This window comes from Rhamphochromis sp. 'chilingali', assembly GCF_963969265.1.
Source record: "Rhamphochromis sp. 'chilingali' genome assembly, chromosome: 19".
Taxonomy (NCBI): Eukaryota; Metazoa; Chordata; class Actinopteri; order Cichliformes; family Cichlidae; genus Rhamphochromis; species Rhamphochromis sp. 'chilingali'.
This window is the reverse complement of record NC_137946.1, coordinates 1,880,001-1,902,218: the sequence shown is the minus strand read 5'-3', so window position 1 is coordinate 1,902,218 and position 22,218 is coordinate 1,880,001. Positions and strand designations below refer to the sequence as shown.

The 22,218-nt window shown below is 44.4% G+C and overlaps 1 protein-coding gene across 8 annotated transcripts in view; it reads right to left on the bottom strand.

Annotated features, from left to right (window-relative positions):
* Positions 1–22,218, bottom strand: part of auts2a (activator of transcription and developmental regulator AUTS2 a) — a 364,715-nt gene that overhangs the window by 173,525 nt on the left and 168,972 nt on the right. The window lies entirely within an intron of this gene.

The following is a 22,218-nucleotide window of genomic DNA, read 5'->3' as shown; positions in this document are numbered from 1 at the left end:
CAGCAGCGCCGATAACGGCAAAGCAGCACAGAAGCATCACAAAGCCCTCTCTTGTCAAAGACCTCTTATTCAAGGAGAGGATATTCAAAGGAGCCGAGCCATTCAACGCCAACCCATTCAAGGACCTCTGGCTCTGCAGCCAAGTTTCTGCAGCTAAACTGCTGCTAGTGTCTTTTGCAGAAACACAAAGATCCACAGTGCAGAAAAAGGATTCCCCCCCCTCTCCCTTACTGTCTTATCTCCTCAGGTAACTTTCCTTTGCAGCTTGTCCCCCGAGACTATCACCTTGCCCCGAAGCCCTGACGCACATCAGCACACAGAACAAATGAGACGCCAGAGCTGGGAGACGGGCAGATTGCAAAGCGATACCTCTCAAGTATGGCTTTGTGGCTATGTTCGTCTCCCCCCCCCCCCTCTCCTCTGAGTTGTGTGAGGTGTCCCTGAGGAGCTTTCTGAGGACTGAGAGGGCAGTGAGTTTTCCTGGACAAAGGGAGGAAGCTGAGAACAACACAGTTGTATTAAATAATAGCCTGGGGAAGCAAAGACTTGAGCTAGTCTCTTTGCTTGCCTGACACCAAACATTGCTTGTCAGCTAATCAATTAGCTTCCTCTTTACCAAAATGCCAGCTCACGGCACGTTCACGCACTCTTATAAAAAACAAGTAAGGCAACACTTTTGGTCTATTAAAGCGAATAAATCCGACTGTGAAGTCAGTCTTCTTGCATTGGATGGACTTAAACCTTGCAATGAAAGATTTAGCTCCACAAACAGAGAAGCCAAAACAAGACCTCTACATATACAAAGGCCTTTGAATAGGATATTTTCACTTTGACAGACAAGAGCTGCATCACACCAATGAATGAGGCTGTGGACTCAGTGATGCCTAATGCGATCCGAGCTGAATGATTGGGAGGTCTTAGACGGATCTCCACCATATTCTCTTCCTCCTTCTAAATGACATGGAGCAGAATGTTTCTGCCTCTCTGGAGGCCTGTACCGGTTATCAAATTTAATAAATAAAGCAAGTGAAATCTGTCTACTCTTCATCTTCCCTGCTCTCACAGGATTTGCTAGAGCTGGCAAATTACCATTTTCAGGCACAGTATTCCCAAGGGCCAGTGCTGCTTTTCCTCTTCCTGATGGAATCAGATGAGCACTGCCAGAGGACTGCTGTTATCCACTTGCAGTTTCCAGGAAAAAGTGAGAGGGTGACAGCAGGTTGTGCAAGCTCTTTTGCCAGTAAAAATGTTTTTTAGAATTAAAATTGTACTAGCAACATGACGTAGTATGTTATACAGTCCACAAATAATGTTTCTACTGAAGGAAAGTATGTAAATGTTGTTATTTATTATGCGTGGATGTTGCTTTTATGACCAAAAGAAAATGAGACAAGCCCTTTTAATCACACCAAACATGTAAACGACTGATTTGTCTAATTAATCAGCCATTTCACCCAGAAGTTTCAGTGCAGTCAAGAATGGACACAAGTGATTATTTTATCGCATAATAACGCAAACATGCACCACAGCGCATACTCGACGGCTCAAATGACTAATTATGAACAACCAGGCATCCATTATCAGGGCAGAGATGTGTGGGGAGGATGCTTTTAAAGAAAACAACATTTGAGAGTCTCGTGTGCATGCCATGTCACACAAACAGACTCATACAGTGGGGCAAAAAAGTATTTAGTCAGCCACCGATTGTGCAAGTTCCCCCACCTAAAATGATGACAGAGGTCAGTAATTTGCACCAGAGGTACACTTCAACTGTGAGAGACAGAATGTGAAAAAAAAATCCATGAATCCACATGGTAGGATTTGTAAAGAATTTATTCATAAATTAGGGTGGAAAATAAGTATTTGGTCACCTCAAACAAGGAAAATCTCTGGCTCTCACAGACCTGTAACGTCTTCTGTAAGAAGCTTTTCTGTCCCCCACTCGTTACCTGTATGAATGGCACCTGTTTGAACTCATCATCTGTATAAAAGACACCTGTCCACAGCCTCAAACAGTCAGACTCCAAACTCCGCCATGGCCAAGACCAAAGAGCTTTCGAAGGACACCAGGAAAAGTATTGTAGACCTGCACCAGACTGGGAAGAGTGAATCTACAATAGGCAAGCAGCTTGGTGTGAAAAAATCAACTGTGGGAGCAATCATCAGAAAATGGAAGACATACAAGACCACTGATAATCTCCCTCGATCTGGGGCTCCACGCAAGATCTCATCCCGTGGGGTCAAAATGATCATGAGAACGGTGAGCAAAGATCCCAGAACCACACGGGGGGACCTGGTGAATGACCTGCAGAGAGCTGGGACCAAAGTAACAAAGGTCACCATCACTACAACGGCAGGGAATCAAATCCCGCAGTGCCAGACGTGTTCCGCTGCTGAAGCCAGTGCATGTCCAGGCCCGTCTGAAGTTTGCCAGAGAGCACATGGATGATACAGCAGAGGATTGGGAGAATGTCATGTGGTCAGATGAAACCAAAGTAGAACTTTTTGGTATAAACTCAACTCGTCGTGTTTGGAGGAAGAAGAATACTGAGTTGCATCCCAAGAACACCATACCTACTGTGAAGCATGGGGGTGGAAACATCATGCTATGGGGCTGTTTTTCTGCCAAGGGGACAGGACGACTGATCCGTGTTAAGGACAGAATGAATGGGGCCATGTATCGTGAGATTTTGAGCCAAAACCTCCTTCCATCAGTGAGAACTTTGAAGATGAAACGAGGCTGGGTCTTCCAACATGACAATGATCCAAAACACACCGCCCGGGCAACAAAGGAGTGGCTCCGTAAGAAGCATTTGAAAGTCCTGGAGTGGCCTAGCCAGTCTCCAGACCTCAACCCCATAGAAAATCTGTGGCGGGAGTTGAAAGTCCGTGTTGCTCGGCGACAGCCCCAAAACATCACTGCTCTCGAGAAGATCTGCATGGAGGAATGGGCCAAAATACCAGCTACTGTGTGTGCAAACCTGGTAAAGACCTATAGTAAACGTTTGACCTCTGTTATTGCCAACAAAGGTTATGTTACAAAGTATTGAGTTGTATTTTTGTTATTGACCAAATACTTATTTTCCACCCTGATTTACCAATAAATTCTTTACAAATCCTACCATGTGGATTCATGGATTTTTTTTTTTCACATTCTGTCTCTCACAGTTGAAGTGTACCTCTGGTGCAAATTACTGACCTCTGTCATCATTTTAAGTGGGGGAACTTGCACAATCGGTGGCTGACTAAATACTTTTTTGCCCCACTGTAACTGTTATGTTAATGAGAGTGTGGGGAGTGAGTTGGAGGGTGGGGTGGGCTTTGTGCTACATTTTTTGTATGAAAAGTGCTTTATAAATAAAGATTGATTGATTGTTATTGACGTTATTAGTACAGTAAAAGAAGCTAAGTTGAATATTACTGTCAGACTTAAAGTTGCGGTAAAAGATAACCCGACGGACCAGTTGCAGGAACCAAAATATGATAAGAATTGCGCCGGGAGACACTTAAAAGAAATGTCGGTTTTGTGAGGAAAGATGAGAGGTAAGTGTGTTAGCCTGACTATTAGTCTAAAAATCCGTCATCAGTATTATATGAATCAAGAGATTAAAACACACTTATCTAGCATATTTTGGTTCCTGCAACTGGTCCGTCGGGTTATTGTCTCCCCAGAAACACTTCCTGTGTGCTTTTGGAAATCAGTTTTTTCCCATTTCCGTTGTGTTGTGTCTGCTTTTGCAGCATTTTTCTTATTGCTGGTGCTTTCTTAAGTTGCAGTCTGTTTGGCCTCTCAGGGCCACCGTAAAAAGTCCCTTATTGTTGAAAAGTCTTCCAACAAAAAGTCGCACAATAACGATCTGTTGGTGCAGCCAGATTAACCTAATGATAGGTTTCTTCACAGACCTTATAAACCTGTAATACTACCTTCAAGCAGGTTTCTCTTTCAAACAGTTAAATATGTTCTGGATTCTGTGAAATTTAGTGTCAAAGTGTTCGATGGGCAAAATACAGCGAATGGTAGCAAAAGTAGTTTTCCACTCCATAAATCTATGTTGAGCTTTGCAGTTTGGAGACGAGGTATAGTGGGGACAAGACTTTTTGCTATCACACCCTGCTGTGAACATGACTACTTTATGTTTGGGCTCACTGGCTTAATGGTTTCTGAGAATGTGCAGCAGCAGGATCCTATAGGCTTCACCTGGTGCACTGGAAATTGGGATAGGAGGTTACTCACTTGCAATCCAATCCAAAAGGATAATTGGGCACAGCCCCAATCCAATACAGTCCCTAAACTGCATGTAATCCACTCAGCCAAACTGTCACACCAACAATGAACCCTCCCCCTCTACCCCAAGGGCCCGCCAAGGCTATCTCAGGAACACTTCAATAGCTTGTACCTGGCCTGCTGCTGGGCCCATTATCCACTAATCCACATCCAAGCGGAACATTTAAGTAGTTCTAAAAGGATTGGTGAGAGCTGCACAGCTTACGCTGGAGCCATGCAATTAAGGCCAAAGAAATTATCTCACAATTTAGATCCTATTCTCCTCTTTGAGCACGAAAGGATCAGAAAACTAACAGTTCAAGATTAAACGTGGGAATATGTGAGACATAAACTCATCACAGACACAAGCAGAAGAATGCAACGCTGAGGCTTTAAATCCGCTCAGGTCATCTGGCAGCAGAATACCAGAAAAGGTGGAAAGGGTGTGACAATTTTATTCCTGAGTAAGTTCATCAAAAGAAAAGATTCTGCAATATGGTAAAAATCAGGCTGTGGGGGAATCAAGGAGACGGGCAGTGAATACACAAACGTCCTTACTGATGAAACAAAACGTTCCACATGGCTTTGCATTCAAGAGGAAGAAAATCAGAGCAATGTGCAGTATTACAGGTAGACTATATTTAAACACCATCAGTGTGGAAGACTAACGGGCTTTGTTCACCCTGCTGAGATATATGAAAAACAAGCAATACAAACATGGCCGCTCGATAGGAGAAGTGGTGAAAGTGCACATATTAACGGACACGCACCAGCAAAAGTTAAATGTTAAGATCATCTGTTCTCACACAGCAGCACCTGCAGAGCTGTGTGTCACTGCGACTTTACTAAATGCAATTCATGAACTTAAAGCACAAACAGTGAATCTTGGAATTTTGTTTTGGTAACAATTCCCAACATAAAACGTGACTTTTCGCACTTCTTAAATTACTGATCCTTGTTTTGTTTGATGAATTCATTACAAAATGAGACTCTTTCCTAATTTGTTGGGTGGGTGTACACTAGGGCTGTGCGATACGACCAAAATCTCATATCCTGATATAAAACATCTATCGTCCGATAACGATATAAATCACAAAAATGTAACATTTTCTGTAAATTCTGTGAATCTTGGGCAGCTCGACTTGTGTGAAGTGTTTCCAGCTGCGCGTCGTGTAGCTGGAGTCGAGTGTTGTAACCGATGCATGAAACGATACATTTTTAGACATAAGTTGTAACGGCCGCCGTTTTCTTCGTGAGTATTTATTACACGGCGTGCTGCGGGGAGCAGCCCGTTCTAACGTTTGAGTCTAAGGTTCATTTTTTAGTCTCAACAGGATCTTGAGCTTTATTGTGAAAGGTTTATGTGGAACATAAACAAGCAGACACGCGATGCTGTTACCGTCGTCGTTGCTAACGACAACGCATAAAAACAGGCGCTTGTCCGTCCGTAGTGTGGTTATATTAAATATAAGAGAAAGAGAGAACTTTAAGAAATTAATATAGCCACTACAATGAAAAAATATTGCTGTAAACAGTTTATTTTGCGACATGATGAAACGATATATATCGTTATATCGAACAGCCTTTCTGAGGAAAGTCATTCCCATTTCAGGAATAATTGTTATTGTGTCATCCCTGCAACTGAACAATAAGAGAACCAGAGAAACACGGATACATGACTGCCTGAACTCTTCAGGAATAGTTCTCGTAAAGCAGATCTCAAAGCTCTTTTCAGATGTTGACCAGCTTTTGTTCTTAACTCGGCCAAGACGATTCCATACGGATCCAATAACGTGGAGGTCTGTGACTAATAGTGCTCCTCTGTGGGGGGGGGGGGGGGGGGGGGGGGGGTTTACCCAGGTATGCTTTTAGTGCAGTGCGTTTGGGATCTTTAAGCTGTTGCCAATCAGATGCTTCCCAGATGGTGGATCCAAATCTGATCGTACTTTTCCATGTTCATCTCGTTTGACAAGAGATTCCTTTTCTGATGAGGCTTTGGAGAAAAGTAGTTGGATCAGCTGGAGGACTAGATGCATATCTCAGGTAGTCTTTAGGTGCTTTGATTATGCTTTAATGATTCACGGGTCACTGTTAAGTGACTTAAACAAACATTTCTCTTATAATGGTCAGGTACAAACGGACTGAAAGGAACGCTGAGCTGAAAATGAATCGGAAAACCTCCAGAGAGCACGGAGAGCTACGGCTCAAGACCACTTTAAAGGGTTAGCGTTACAAAGAAATATGCAGTGCACAGCAATCCAAATCCAGAGGTGCAGTTTATCTTATTTCTGTGACACAAACATAAAGCTGAAATTTATCATTTTAGTTAGAAACCTGGAACTGCTCAGCATGTTGACAAACATCATCCACAGGCAGAAAAATAAATAAACAAAAAAATCCAAATGAGATGCAGGAATGCTGGGTGTAACGAACCCTCTGTGGATGATGGGAATTCAGATTTCAGCCTCTTATTATTAAAAGTTTTACCGCTGACTGTTAGCTTAGGCTTCGCGTTGTGTTATTTTAGGAGTCACACATATATTAAAACAACAGAAAGTAGCTTACATCTTGGCAGCTATTTTTCATATATAAAATGTTCGATTGTTGGCGCCTCCGAGCAGCACGACACCCACACAGACCCTCACGATTCCTCGCTCATGAAATAAGACTGCTGTCTGTGCGTCACATGTCTGCAGTTAAACTGATTATGAATGTCATTTCACACACTTTTCACACTAGTCGCTTTAGAGAGAGAGTTCTGGTTTTTATTATGAAATCAAGTTTGTGTAGTTGGAGGGGAAGTGAGTCACAGGAACAGAATCTTTGTTTTTAATAACAACAGCGACTGAAACAAACGTCAGCATAACATCTTTGGAACATGTGTCTGTGAATACAGCAGGTTTGTGTTACACTTTAGATACATTTATGAACTTATTGTTTCCATTTCAAATTAGAGCCGCTGCCAGATAAGTAAAAATGAGCATCTCTGTTTTATTTTTGGTTCATTAAATAAAGCACTACACAACAGCCACTGTGCTGATGAGACCGACGTCTCCACGTTTATTCATCGAGCTAATAAAAGTGATGCTCTGACCCTGGTCAAAACGAGTCACAGTGTGACGGATGTTGTTTCCTCGTAAAACAGAGCTGCAGTTGGACACAGTCGCTAATCAGATGCATCCCTCTCTCTCTCTCTTTAACAATAACAACTAATGTGGTAAAAACATGGTTGTGAACAGATGGTCATGCAACTTCTTCTTCTCACAGTATTTTGCTCTTGAGCATTTGTTATCACGTTACTCGTGGTGATATATGTGGTGTGCAGCATCGCTGTATCCTGCACATAAGAAGGGCTCTGTCTGGGAACTGAAAAGCAAATTCAGTAAAGACCGCCACCTACAGAGGTAGACGGCAAAACATACAGGAAAGATCCCTCCCCCGCTCTCTCTGCGGTCCCCAGAAGCTATAATATCCATCTCTGGCGGTTCACTTGACATTTACTTGCCCTGCTTCTCCCGCAGCATTCCCCTTTCCTAACTGCCAGTGCCGCGTCTCTCCGGGGCTTGCCGACCGGGTGAACAGATAACAAACCTGTCAAGGCAGCTTTGTGGGGGGGAATAAATCCAGAGCTCGGACTGAGGTGGATGATGTGTTCCAGAGGGCTGCTCATTCAGGGAGAAGGGGGCTGACATAAGAAGCCCTGTGAGGTCTGGACTCCAGAGAGGCTGCCAGCAGTAATGTCGTGTTGCTACTTTAAAAGGGGCACAGCCGCTGTAACCTGATTAGATCTCAGTGGAGACATTTCAAATGGCAGGCACCCTTTTTACCCTCCATTTCACCCATTCTTTACAACCCTCCTTAACCATCAAAGAAGCCGTTAGGTGCTCTTTCTTTACCCTGCCAGACAGGTCAGGGGTAGAAGGTTGAGGCCGGGTGTGCCCTTTGAGGTACCGGCTGAAAGCACCTACTAGGGATGTATGAGGGCTGAGGGCTGTCTTTAAGGTGCTGATAACATTCACAGTGATGTGTTCCCAAGAGGTGCGCAAATGTCAACACTCTCCTGCTAAAGGCATATCGTCTGCGAAGAGAAAAGGACAAAGAGCTGAGGCAAAAAGATGCAGCACAGTCCATCTGTCAAGGACCATCACAGTGAATCATATATTATCATGCTTCAGCTTCTCAGTGCTGAGAGCCATGATTCCACGTTAAACCACCAAAAAAGAAAAAACAAGCTTGTTTTAATGAACGTCTCCCTGCGACCTTTAATTGTGCTCATCAATCACAAAACCAGTTACACTAAATGGACAGATCGTGTCTACCGATCCCTTCAAAGTCTTCACAGCACCTGATTAAAGGCTTAACAGTGTGAATGGCGAAGTTCAGTCTGTCGTTGTAAATGGACAGTAACTGTTAGGGGTGCAACGATACTCGTATCGATATTGAACCGTTCATACAGTGCTTTCGGTTCGGTACGCATATGTATCGAACAATACAAAATTTTTAATTTATTTTATCAACTTTCCTTCTGACGATGCTGTCTGTGTTGAGCGCTCAGTGGATCTGCGCTCGACAGTGCAGCCTAGGCGGAGTAGTCGAACACAGATTCACTGAGCGCAGGGCAAGCTAGCCAGACAGAAGTTAAGCTCGTTGCAACATGGCAAACTGAACCTCCCCCACCCTCATTCAGATCTGTCCTTTGGAACTATTTTGGTTTTCATGTGACGTATGACCCTGAAGGTAAGCGAGTCATGGACTAAAGTAAAACAGTATGTTGGATGTGCCACACAATGCTCAATTACATGGGTGGGAGCTAGTGCGTTAGTGCAGTTAGCTCGTTAACATGTTGACGCCGTCCAGCCCCAGGCACGGGGCGATCCACAGTAGCTCGTTAACGGAGATTTGCCGCGTTATGGCGTTAACGTCATTTCAGATTAACGCTGACAGCACTAGTGGGAACACAACGAATATGACTGCACATTTACTCCGACATCATCCTAGTGCAAAGACAAGTGGAAGCAGACAAAAACAACAAGCAGCATGCTACAAACTTTACCCGAGTCATTTAGACAGCTGTTAGCACAGGATTCTCCTTATGGGGACCTGATATGTTTAATATGCTGCTGAGAATATAGCCCAGAAGAAGCTATAGTATAGCTTTTATTTTGGAAAGAGACATTTCTCTGTAATAAACTCTCTTTTCCAAAGATGAGGGATTCCTCCAGCAGATAGATTTATTTATTTATTACTTTGTTGTTTCAGCAACATTAAATTTAAAAACTGTACTTTTGAGTTAAAATATATATTTATAATTTTAATAAATGACAAATTAAAAAAGCATGAACATTTTTTTGTATCGAAAAAATATCGAACCGTGACACCAAAGTATCGAATGTTTTCCTCGTCCACACCTAAACGCAAAAACATCCTGGCAGGAGTTTTTAAAAATCGCAGTTTTCAGTGACCCAAACGGCGTTTACGTGTGGACGAAAGGCCCAAACATTTCAAAAATCCCAGTGTACGTGTTATTATTCGACACCGGGGTCCTCACAGCATTAACGCACTGGCCACCGTGTTACTGTTACACTGTTACGAGGCAGCAAACAGTCACCACCATCAGAATCTCATTATTCACCCGCCACTAAACCGAAAGCACGAGAAGAACATGATGGACTGCGACTGTGAAGTATATTAACTCGGAGAATTGGCAAAATGTCCTTTATTTAGGACAGAGTTTATCAAGCATTCTGGGCAAACCAAGTGATGCATGCCCACTAGAAATTGGAGGGATGAAAATCTCCCAGGATGGTGCTAAAAACTGCACATCAATTACCTGAAGCACTGAGGCCTGTCTGCTCCATCTACATCTGAGTTCTGCCTAAAGAATCAAAATGTGAGCTCGCTATCCAGAAGGAGGTCACATCAGGGAAGAAAGAAAATATGCTTGGGCAGTGCTATTGTATACTCCAAACTAATGGAGTTAGCTGGCGCTGATCTCCAGTAAACAGCCTTGTGAGGCTTAGCAAGCAGCCTGTGTTAGACTAAGCCGTGTTTATTATCAAGCACAATCCTCAGCCTCATCAATGCTTAGAGAAAAGCACGGATGAATAAATGCATATTGTTTAGCTTAGGGTTAGCCGGAGCTGGAGCCTGGAATAAAGAAAAAATGAATTTAAAGCAGATGGTAAAATCCAATAAGCAAAGCAGAAGGAGGGTGCAGGCAGAGAGGAACGAGAACACTGGCTGCCTTTTCACTCGTGTTTCTCAAAACCCTGCAAAGCTAACAGGGAGAGAAAATACAAAGGCCTGTGTTCTCATTTTCTGTCTGAGAGCCCCACCAGGACTACTGAAACTTGCTTGATTTCCCCAGTCCAATTATATCTCTGTGCTCAATCCTTCCAGAATAGCAACATCACACCGAGGGACGCTGTCTGCCTAAGCGCAGCGTGCCTAATGGAGTCCCAGAAGTTGACTCCATTTCATTGCTCCTAACTAATGGGCTGTGATATTTTCCAAAACTGACTGCAGCTCTGCCCCCTGGAAGCTAATCTAGTCAGGGCTGTGCCGGACCCATCCCAGCAACGCGCCAGCCCGCCGCCTCCCTCCCTAACACCCCCCGCCACTGCTGCTGCTGCCTTTATGCAGGCCGCCAACACTGTCTGTCTCCTCCCAGCGCTCATTAGTGCTTTCTAGCCGGGTGCTGATTGTCAGAGGGCCCCTGTGATGCCAGCTTTCCCTCTGCGGCTGGTCTGCTGCGGTGAATTTAAGAGGACTTTAATTCAACTGGGCTGAAGAGAGTAGACGCAGTCGGGGACAGGTGGGAGGAGGAGGTCTGCATGGCAGATACAGATGTACGATCGCAGGGCCGCAGCTGAGGACAGGAACTCTTTCAGAGCTACCTATTGCTCTCCAATGGATACGCGTGCCCAGAACACAAGCATGAGAAGAAACAGTCAAACATAAATTCACCAGAATGGCTCCCTCACCGGCCATACTGTGAGCACAGAATGGTCCTCCAGATGGCTGTGGGACACACCAGTGGTGCAATACAATCACTAGCATGGCAAAAGTACCAGAAATAAATATAAAGAGCTTTAGATCATATAAAGACTCGGCCAAAACTTTCATTTCGATGATATATTTGTGAAAGAAAACCTGCCCTCCACGCGGATCTGCTTGTGCAGCTTTAAAGGAAAACGTGATTTCGTCATTTTTGATGAAAGGTTTGGTGTCTACAAACAGTATTTTACCATTATTGAATGAGAACACAAGAAAACAATTAATGAAATTAAACTACTGGAGAATCTCATTCAGCTTCAACTCCATCTCAAGAAGCGCTGGCGCGGAGCACAACTGCCTGCTTTTATCGCACAACAGGTTAATTCTTTTTATAATTACACCAGCAAACGTCAAACATTTGTTTTCCAAACTAATTGACAGAAGAAATAACAGGGGACTCTATTAGGCCAGAGTAAAGCGCTTAAAAGTGCCTTTTATATGGCGCACATGTAAAAAGCAATTATGCATCTTTCCTCCTCTCTACTAGCACCTTTTAGCCAGCGTAATCTGCAGAGTAGATTCACCGAGGATAAGAGGCAAAACTGTAATTATGCACATCGTTCACCTCGCTAAGTGCAGCACTCGAATGCAAAAAGCCAAGAAGCCTAAATGCACCACACCAGGTTGTCCTTATGCAAAGTGTAGGTCAGGCACCAGCAGGCACCAGGAGCTAACGGCAGTGAATGGTGCTGCGAACACACGCTCTGGCTCTTTCAGGGACACGAGGGAGTTAAGTGCCATGCTCCCTACTACTGATTATCGCACCTTCACCAGGCTGCCAGGTCGCCTGGCCCTCCATGCATTGATCTCATTTGGCCGAGAGATAAGGCAGTAATTGGATGAGGGCTTGGAATCAGATGGCCCTGCCTGGCTTGGCTAATTCCACTCTTCCTGGGCCGCCTGGGCCCGGGGCCAAAGGGGCAGGCCAAGGTTAATCCCATCCAATCCCCTGTACTACGCGCCCATTCACTGCCCTATGACCTTACTGCTACCCAAACACAGCTGATGTGACTCCTTTTGAACAAGTCTGAGCCAGATTGTCTAATTGGTTTACCAGAGATTTTACAAATGCACAGCGTGCACACACATCATTTCATATGCAAGCGCTCTGCTTAAAGCTTTTTGCTGAACATGTAACGTTGCGACATGATGATATCGTCTCCTACGATCGGAAACTTTAAGCAGAGTAAGCTTTCTAACACTAATGCAAAGTGAAGACAGACCCTGGTCCTTATATTATTTCACAAATTCTTCCATGAGGGCTAATCGCAGCAGTTAATGTGGAAAGAAGATGGAGACACATCTCTCATACTGCTGTGGAGGACATTTGTAATATGTCGTGGCAGGATTGACAGATATTGCATATGCAAAGCAACGTGGAGCAAAATTCTGATAATGCAAAACAAATAGCTCCAGTGCAGTTTCACCCTTCTTCACAGTTAGATCACTGTTGTTCCATTTAAGATGGCCAACCATGTTCGTTTCTGGGGTTTGTTTCGATGTAGGTACTGCGCTGTTTGAAATGGAAATTTGCTTGAATGAAAAACAAGCCTCTGAAAACGATCGCCAAGCCTCTTCAGGAACAAATGCAGCAGGGGACACGTGCCTCTTGGGAAACCCTAATCTTATTACCGCACACATTTATTCAATTCCACTTTCAATATCAATAATAATCAGAATGTGCCATGTGACGAGTCCTTTATGTACTGCTGACAGTGCACGACAGGAAGGAGACGTAATCACCTGGGAGAACATCGCTGCTGACAGCTGTGGATCAAAGCTTTTCTTCTGCAACTTAATCTCAGATTGTAATGCACCGTATAAATAACTACAACGTCGTAGAATATAGAAACATATTCACTGATCAGACAGGTAACAAAAGTTGACAGCTGCAGTTTATCAAAGTGAAAGTAATCCCATAATAATCCGCTGAAAATCTCTTAGAAACAAGATAACACTGAACCTCGATAACACAGCGTGGACATTTTTCCAAGTGCATCTACACTGTTGGGCAAAAGTCACTTTACTGCAATTATGAAAAGAAATGTATCAAGTTATTGTCAAAGTGTAAATGCATGTGACAACAACAACAGGAGAGCAGAGGGTGACACATCACAACCTCAGGCAAACTGGACTACACAACACACAAAGAGGAACGACTGCTTAAAGCACAGAGAGATGACTGTCTGAGAAGCCAAACTGGATTTTTCATTTCAATTCCCAGCAAAACTCCAGAATTCCAAAGAGAAGCATCAGCTGGTCGCTCTTAACAAAGCGGGCGTTAAAAAAAGACCACGTACGAGACCAAAGCTACAGTGGAAACGGGACACTAAGGGAGACAATCAGAGGCGAGACGAGGCCAGCACTTGCGTGTCATAAAGACAACAGTAGAATGGCCATTCTGCAGATTCCTGGGGCCTGACATCTAGATTGCAGATGGATAAGTGCACGTTAAAACAATATCCCACCGACCAAAAAAATCATTTCTCATAGCTGTCTCTATTTACTGAAAGGCTGCTCGTCTCCCACTGGGGCAGAAACAAATGAAAATGTTATTTCTCTGCTCATGAACTCCTACCTAGTCTGGTTTTTCACTGCTGGCAATTTCATTTCTCTTCCAAATTTGACTTAAGCCCACGACTTGAGGGAAATAATGTCTCTGGAATAATCTTGTCGAACTGTAATTCCAGGAGCACTGTCTTGGTGCCTTCCTTGGTCCATATATGTGTCTGTCCATCTATCTACAGCATCTATTTGCTTATTTGTTGATGGCACTGTTGTTTTGTGGGTTAAGGGAAATTGCACTAGCTTTAGAAATAGATGTGGAGTGACATCCGATGTCTGACAGTCGCGCTGTCAGTCACAGAGGTCTTCAATAAGAGAATAAACCTTCTCCGGCACACGGGATGAAGCGTGGCTCTGACGCCTGCCAAGAAAAACACGATATTGCTTTGAGACGCAGTCATATGGGGCAGGGATAGCTCAGTAGGTAAAGTGGTCGCCCCATGATCGGAAGGTCGGCGGTTCGAATCCACTTAACGGCTACCCTGAGGTACCCCTGAGCAAGGTACCGTCCCTACACACTGCTCCCCGGGCGCCCAATGGCTGCCCACTGCTTCACTGAGTGAATGGGTCAAATGCAGAGAAAAACAAGTAATTTCCCCATGGGGATCAATAAAGTATCCATTATTATTATTATTATTATTCTGTGCTCTGAAACACTTCTCTAGTATTTTGAAGTATTTTTGATCGTGTAAGTAGTGTCGTTTTTTCAAATGACACGTTTCCCACTGTACATAACAGGCATAACCACCGAAATAACTGCGGCACTGTTGACAACATCCCTGTACAGAAAATGGCTTTCCAAAGCTGTGTTTGCACCGTTCATTGGGATCAAGTTCTGAAACTGAAAACCAGAGAATTCATTCACATCATTTGATTGAGTCTTTTGATGAGAAGCATTTCCTGTAAGTGTTTTTGCTTCCAACAGTCGTAGAATGATTATTATTCTCCGAGTGGTTTAACCCTTTTCTTTGTTTGTCTCTGCGTATCCACGTTAGCCACGGTTACTGAAGCCTTCACCAATTTAAAGCAAAACCCAACTGATGAACCAACAAGCACAGAAGCAATGCTGCAACCTGTACGTCGTTTATTATCGTTTTCAAAGTCACTTCTTTAAGAATGATAACACGTGAAAGGATCAAAGCATCAGTGAAGCTTTTTTGCCCCCCCCCCCCCAGTTTGTCAATCATTTCTGAAAGGCGTGTAGCTTTCCAATCATCAATCATTTCCGATCAGCCACACTTCAATGATACACGGGTTAAGTTTGCTGGGGACTCCCCGGGTACTTTTACATTCAGTTTAGCTCACAGATAGGCAGACCTCAGAACTTTGAATGGTTTAACTCAGCGGTCCCCAACCCCCGGTCCGTGAGTCGTTTGGTGCCGGGCCGCGAGAGTTGAGGCTCAGGTGTGAAATGTCTGGTTTTCAGGGTTTTTATCGGTTTTCAGGGTTATTTTGTTATCGTTTTATCGTTTACTCGGTTTTCCTGGGTCTTTTCACGTGTGTTATGAATAAATTTCTTTTTTTCGGTACCGGTACTAGTTTTATTTTGTTGCATTTTTCCGCGACACCTTAAAGGCCGGTCCGTGAAAATATTGTCGGGCATAAACCAGTCTGTGGCGCAACAAAGGTTGGAGACCGCTGGTTTAACTGAATTCATCTAAAGCAGCGGTCTCCAACCCCCGGGGCATGGACCAGTACCGGGCCGCGAGTTTTGAGGCTCGGGTGTGAAATTTAATGTTTTCAGGGTTTGTATCATTATTTTGTTATCGCTTTTATCGCTAACTCGGTTTCCCTGGGTCTGCTATGAATGAATCTTGGTACCAGAACTGGTTTTATTTTACTGTCGGACATAAACCAGTCTGCGGCGCAACAAAGGTTGGGGACCGCTGATCTAAAGCTGAAAGCTGCACACGAAGCGGTACAGAAAAATAAAGAGGCGTTTTCATCACGTCTTTGTTTAAAGCTGTTATGATGAGCCTCGCTGGCACAGAGGAGTAAGTGATGAGCAATGAATGGCCAGTCATGAGGGAGAGATGGTCTTGGACTCCCAGTGCGTTTGATTGTGTTTTCTCTGGTTCCCAGCTTGGGTGCGAGCACACCCCTACCAGGCCACTGTGATTCAAGTACACCCTCTTGCTCGGCTTCTCCTTGGGTGGGGGGTAAAAAAGGTGCATGTAGTGCTGTTTGTGAGCCTTTGCATATTTGTGTTTACATGTGCGTTGGCCAGTGTGTGCTTATAAAAAGAAATGCCAGTCGATGAAGACCTCCCATCACAAAAGAAAGCACCGCTTCCCTTTTTCTCCTTCATGCAGCCAGTTCCTACATTGCTCTCATTGCTATGGCAACCGGCGCTCTCTCCTTGGGCTCTGCATGCATCCAATCAGAGTGAGACCTTTGTAGAGATTCCTCCGGGCTTCACTTATTCAACTTACCCCACCGGAACAGCCTCCGCACTGAAAAGGCTGGAACAAAGAGAGGAGAGACTCCCTCACCAGAGCTGGGGATGACATAAAAAATTGGGGCTATAGGGTTGGGTTGCAGGGAATGCGGAAGTAATATGTAGCCAAGAGCAGCGGGATGCACTGCAAAAGCAAAAACAGGGTGGCAGCGCATAGCCATAGCCAATTTCAGTTCAAATTATGTGGAATAGGATTTGTTATTGGACGCCTCAGAGCCTGAATACTTGGCAAGTATCGCATGGCTCTGGCACTGGTTTAAGCTTGATAAGTCAAAATGGATTCCGGCTGAGCCTATTTATGTCATTCCTGAAAACATATGGATAGGATTCAGGCGCTCGATACTTTCAACCTTCAACAATGACATTCAACACCACTTCTCCAGTCCATTAATCTTCCATCAGAATAGATTTATCATCCACAGCAGTGAAAGACTGCATTCAGTCAGGATAAGCCAACAGTTTGCTACCACACCGACATCTCTCCGTGTCACTTTCAGCAATTAAAGCGCCTTACTTTGGATTTACAGGAATATATTTACAGCAAAGGTCACAATGCTTCTCTGATTTTTCTGTCGATGCCTCTGGGAGTAGTAAAGCATTATCAAAGCGCCGTGTATTCTCCACCCGAGGGCTGCTCAGACAATGAGCGACGCACCATTGTGCATCTCTCATTTTAATTATATTTCTTAAGAGGAGATGTGGCAGAGCTAAACTCTTGTAAATGTAGGCAGAGAGGCTGCTGTGCCCTCAGCGCTCGCAGAGACGCACCTCTAACTGGTCCCTGACGGACATTCCGCTGCCAGGAATTGGCAGGGCGATGGAGGCGCATGATAATTTTGCCAGACTGCAACGTCACAAAGTGTCATAATCTGCCCGCGTGAATGAGAAGAAAGAACAACAAAGGGAAGAGCACTTCCTGGGAAAGAGCCTATCAGGGCGATGTAGAAGCAGACAAATCAAGTGATGTCTAAATCCTCTGCCAAGCTGCGTTTGAGCCAACAAACCCGACAGAAAAAGAAAAATAAGGCAGGAGGCTCTGATTGTGGACAGGGAGACACTTTTGTATTAAAGCCCAGATGGCCTGAACAGTCCTGTTAAAAGCTTCTATTTCATATTATCGTTATGATCATTGAAGCAGATGATATTTAGGTCTAACGGTAAAACATCTCTCGTGCATCTCGGCTCGTCATTGTTCAGATTACTCAACCGAAAGCTGCTGAATCTGTGCATTTAAAAAGTCCTGAAATATTTTCTCCATATAAATGGGACGAGCGTGTTTTCCTATCGGCGCCCAAAGCACCGCTACATCTATTCTGCTGCTGTTCTTCACAATCTGGATTACAGGAAATCCAGTGTCTGTAAGAGACGCCTTTAAAGAGTCGAAAAGGTCCCTGCACTGCACTTCACAGCGTCACTACGCACACGCCGAAGCCTCCGAGTACGAGCCCAGGATAATGAGCTAATTATAGGTACAACATTCCAACTTCCATATCTAAATGCTTGTCTCTAATAAGAAACATTTCAAATTATCGAGCGGCAGACAGAGAGACAGATAATTGATCCAAGCAATTACAAGTTCTGTGTTGGAGCAAATTGGCCAGCATATCTGGACACGTAGGGGGACTGTGACCTCATTTACATCAGAGTGTCAGGAAATAATTGGAGAATGTACTGAGGAGGTGGGACGGACAGACGGGTCCGGTCGCATTACATAAGCAGTTAACTTGGTCAGCGAGCTCAAAGGGAAAAGGCCTCACTGCAGGGTCAAGGACGAAACACGGTGCAGCAAATCTAATCATAATAGTGATCTTTACAACAACAAGCACACTTTATGACATTGATCGGTTTCCAAAAGCTGTAATTTGAGCGTTTGAAATGGTTTCACCACATGCATGCGGGATTCCAAACAGGCCGCCGCACTTTGGTCGGAGAGCCAGTAATAACGGAGTTCAGCTTTACTAGCTGTAAGAGAAACTTCAGCTATGTTTGGACTGAAACCGCTTCAAAAGCTCGGGGAGACTGTGTGCTCGACTTTTAACAATATCACTTCCAGATGTTTCATTAAAAACAACTTTCAAAGAGCTCACTTAAAGAAAACCTTCAAGGCGGAGACGGGCCGGGGTTTGAGAACCCGCAATTTTTCACATTTTCATTTCAGTCAGAAAAACTGCCTGAAATGTATTTCACTGCAATGGAGCCAGTAACACTACTGCTGGTCTCTCAGCAGTAGTGTTACAACATACATAAATCGCTGCCCTATAGAACAACAACACAGGGCAAAGGTATCCAAAGGGCTGGAGTGCACTGCTCTGTTACAATGCGACAGAATTCACTGAGAAATGCAGCTGATACGGGACGCAACAGGAAGCTTGGCTGACTGAAATATAGGGGTGCATTCATTACAGTCTCCCTCTTGTGTCTCTCATCAAGCTGGCTAATGCTGACTGGCGGGCTCTGACCCAGTACTGCGCAACTCCTCTCTACTGCACCCGCCTCTCATCAAGAGCCTTGGGTGGGGAAAAAATGGAGCAACATGCTGTTTACTCGCAATCCCAGGCCCGTAATTGCCAATTTATTTGATAGGCAGCAGGGTAATGATGGCATTTCACCCCTTGCCGCAGAGACTAAACGGGAGTGATTCATCCAGAGCTCCCTGCCCTCCCCGATCCAGCAAACTCCCTCTGCTCAGGACTGCTGCCTGCCTGAATGCCTGCCACCCAGACTGAAGGGGTGGGGTGCGGTGGGGGATGTGGGGGTTAGTTGCCATGTCGGCTTCAAACAAACCCAAAAGGGAACCCGGAGCTTCAGAGCAAACGCAGCTAAGCCTGCCAATTTAGCTGGGGTTTGGGGCTGAGGCAAACACGGCCGAGCTGATGTGCCATTTGTAGGCCTTAATGAGCTGGCAGGATGGAGTGAGGAGGGAAGGCGAGCGGGAGAGTAAAGGCTGCCAGGCCTGACCTCCTCTGGCCTCCATCTCCCTGCCAGCCAGCGCCAGGTCGGCAAACTCAGTTCATCTGCTTCATCGGAGCGAAGTCCCTCCGTGAGGGGAAGGGAGTGCTACAGCAAATATCATTAGCGAACTGTTGGTCTAATGAACAGTTGGGGTCAAAGCGAGCTCATGTCTCACACTGCTCCCTGATACTAATGAGTGACTTAGATGCTTTGTCTTTGTTTTCACATTGCAATGGAGCCTCTGTGCAGCAGGACCGCGCGAGCGGTCCAGATTCAGTGCGCGGTGCCACGTTTCATACACAGACTTCTGTAGCAACAGACGCACGGAGCGAGCTGCAGGCATGCAGCTTTGCTAGTAACTTTTAATAACATTAACAAGTAAATTTACCATTTTAAATCATTCTGTCAGTCTGTCATACTGTCAGTATGGCAAAAAGTCTGAAGAAGCACGTGGGGGACAGGAGGTGAAGACCCTGTTGTGTGACCGACTGAGGCAGTGGTTCCCAAACTTTTTTTGCTGGGCCCCCCTTTGTTTTACAAGAAAAATGTCCGCCCCCCCCCCCACATGCACGAACACATCCTCCAACCACACGCGCCCATCTTTTGCTCCATTGCGGTTTATTTCACACCTCAAACATTTAGTAAACAATTAAGCAAATACAAGTAATCTGCAGGTAGTAAGAAAATAAACTACTAACTCTTTTACGCTGCGTCCGCACCTACACGGGTGTTTTTGAACACGCAGCTGTTTCGTCCACGTAAACAGCGTTTCGAATCACCGAAAAAGGAGATTTTTTAAAACTCTTTTTTTTGCGTTTACGTGTGGACGAGGAATACAGAGTTGGTCACGCAGCGTCAAAGGTATGAGCCTTTATTCACATCACGCTGTGCGCCACGTTTACATGAGATGAAATGCAGAATGAAAGAGACACAATACTGTTAATCTGACTGTCTGCAGGTTTTACACGCAGTTACTGTCCCTCCATTTACAAAGGCAGAGGCGTCACAGTGGGATTATTTTACATGTAGTTGTTTTTTCCTGTGTAATAATGTTCAACATTGTGATCAATGCATTTTTCAAAAAACACCTCTCTGTGCAAAATGGGTTTAAAAACATAAACAGCTGTGGGATCCTGTTTGTCTGTGACTTGGACAGCCCAGCGCTGCTCCCGACGCAGGGAAAACCAATCCTGCAGGGAGACCTACCTCAGCACCTGTGCAGGTGAAGCCAAAGGGAAGATTTGCTTCACCATATTTTCTAGTCTTTGGAAACATATTCAGCGATGCTTCATCTCCTGCTTTGCGTTTCTGTGGGCGCCCCGTGCTAACTGTGTCCAAGCATTTTGTCCCCCCCCCTTTTCATACCGCGCCCCCCCTGCAATGGCTCTGTGGGCGGGCCCCCCACTTTGGGAAGGTCTGGACTAAGGTGACGTGGGGGTCTTTATGCAGCCCGGCTTTCAGCACATCGTCTGGGACACGCTCAGTCTGCTGTGATGAAGCAGTGGGAAGCAGCGCTGCAGCAAAGCACACGGTTCCTACATGAGAAGATGCAACGACAAACAAACTGGGAACATCATTTTTAATTTAGTTCCAACAAAATGCACACATATGCTAACACCTCTCATGATGTTGACTTCGAGGGCTTATTTCATATATCTAAATGCAATTGAATTAAATTCAATGGCTCTTAGAAGTCGCTGAAAAACAAAGGTGGACCCTAACACAGCGTGCAGTGCACATCATCGCAGTGACGGAGCAAAGTGTTTACCCACTGAAGTCGAGACAGATCGTACTGGGAACAGTGGTTTATGACTCATTGAATGGAATCTCCATCATTTATTTGAAATTACAACATGATTATGTTTCCATGCAAATACTTAAAAATGGAGGTGAACTAGAATAAGGAGGCAACGAATCAGGACTTTTACAGGGAAAAAATGACTGTACTGCACGATAAAGTTTATTGCAGACTGAAATTAAGGATTGCATAAGTACATAATCTTTTAGTAAAGATTGCAGATCTTTGTGGGGGGGCAGGCCATATTATGGAACAGCGTAATCTGTCCTAACGTCTGGGTTTTGTGCGCTTCTTTGAAAGTGATGTTTAAACAGCGATAATGAAAGAAAAGAAGTTCGCCTCAGTCACTGTAAGATCACACAGGCCGGCATATTTTGATTTACTTTATTGTAAGTTGGTAAGGAGCAGTCGTTATCACAGTTACACTGTAAAATAAAAGAACAGCCGAATATTAGGATTTCCATCATGGACGTCAGCATACTGCACTTTGAACTACTACGTAAAAAGGACAGATTATTCCACTCTGAGCCACGTATGTTTACATATTGATGGTGCAATATTGCTTTTCTGAAAAATTACCGTAAAATTAGACACAACATCACGTTAATTACATTTAGTTACAGTTTAATTATTTCTCTGTTTCCTGTAAAAACCTGACCTGTTAAAGCCTCGCTCTGGTTCGCCTGCCTTTACATATTTGTAGGTAAATATAATTACGTTGTCATTTCAAACAAATTGTGTTGAAATTGCATCTAATTACAGGCTGAGTTGCAGGCTGCATTATAAAGAGTTACCTAGATTCCTGCCCTTTTATTCAAATCTGCAGTGACATCAACTTTTTTCTTCACGATACTAAGCAATAACACGATACCATGAGAAACCGACTCATAGCATTCTGTGTGACAACAGGAAACATGATTAAATCAGAACTTACACATGAACTAAACTGGCTTTTATTCTACGTTCTTGTTTCAAACCTGTGGTGCAGCACGAGGTTGTTAGAGGTCACGGCAAAGCTGCCATAGTTTTCACGTGTCGGCCGTACGGATCTCAGGTGAGCAGATTTAAAACCTCCATCGTTTAAGCAAAATGTGTCCCATCACTCTGCAGCACTGTCACTAAAGT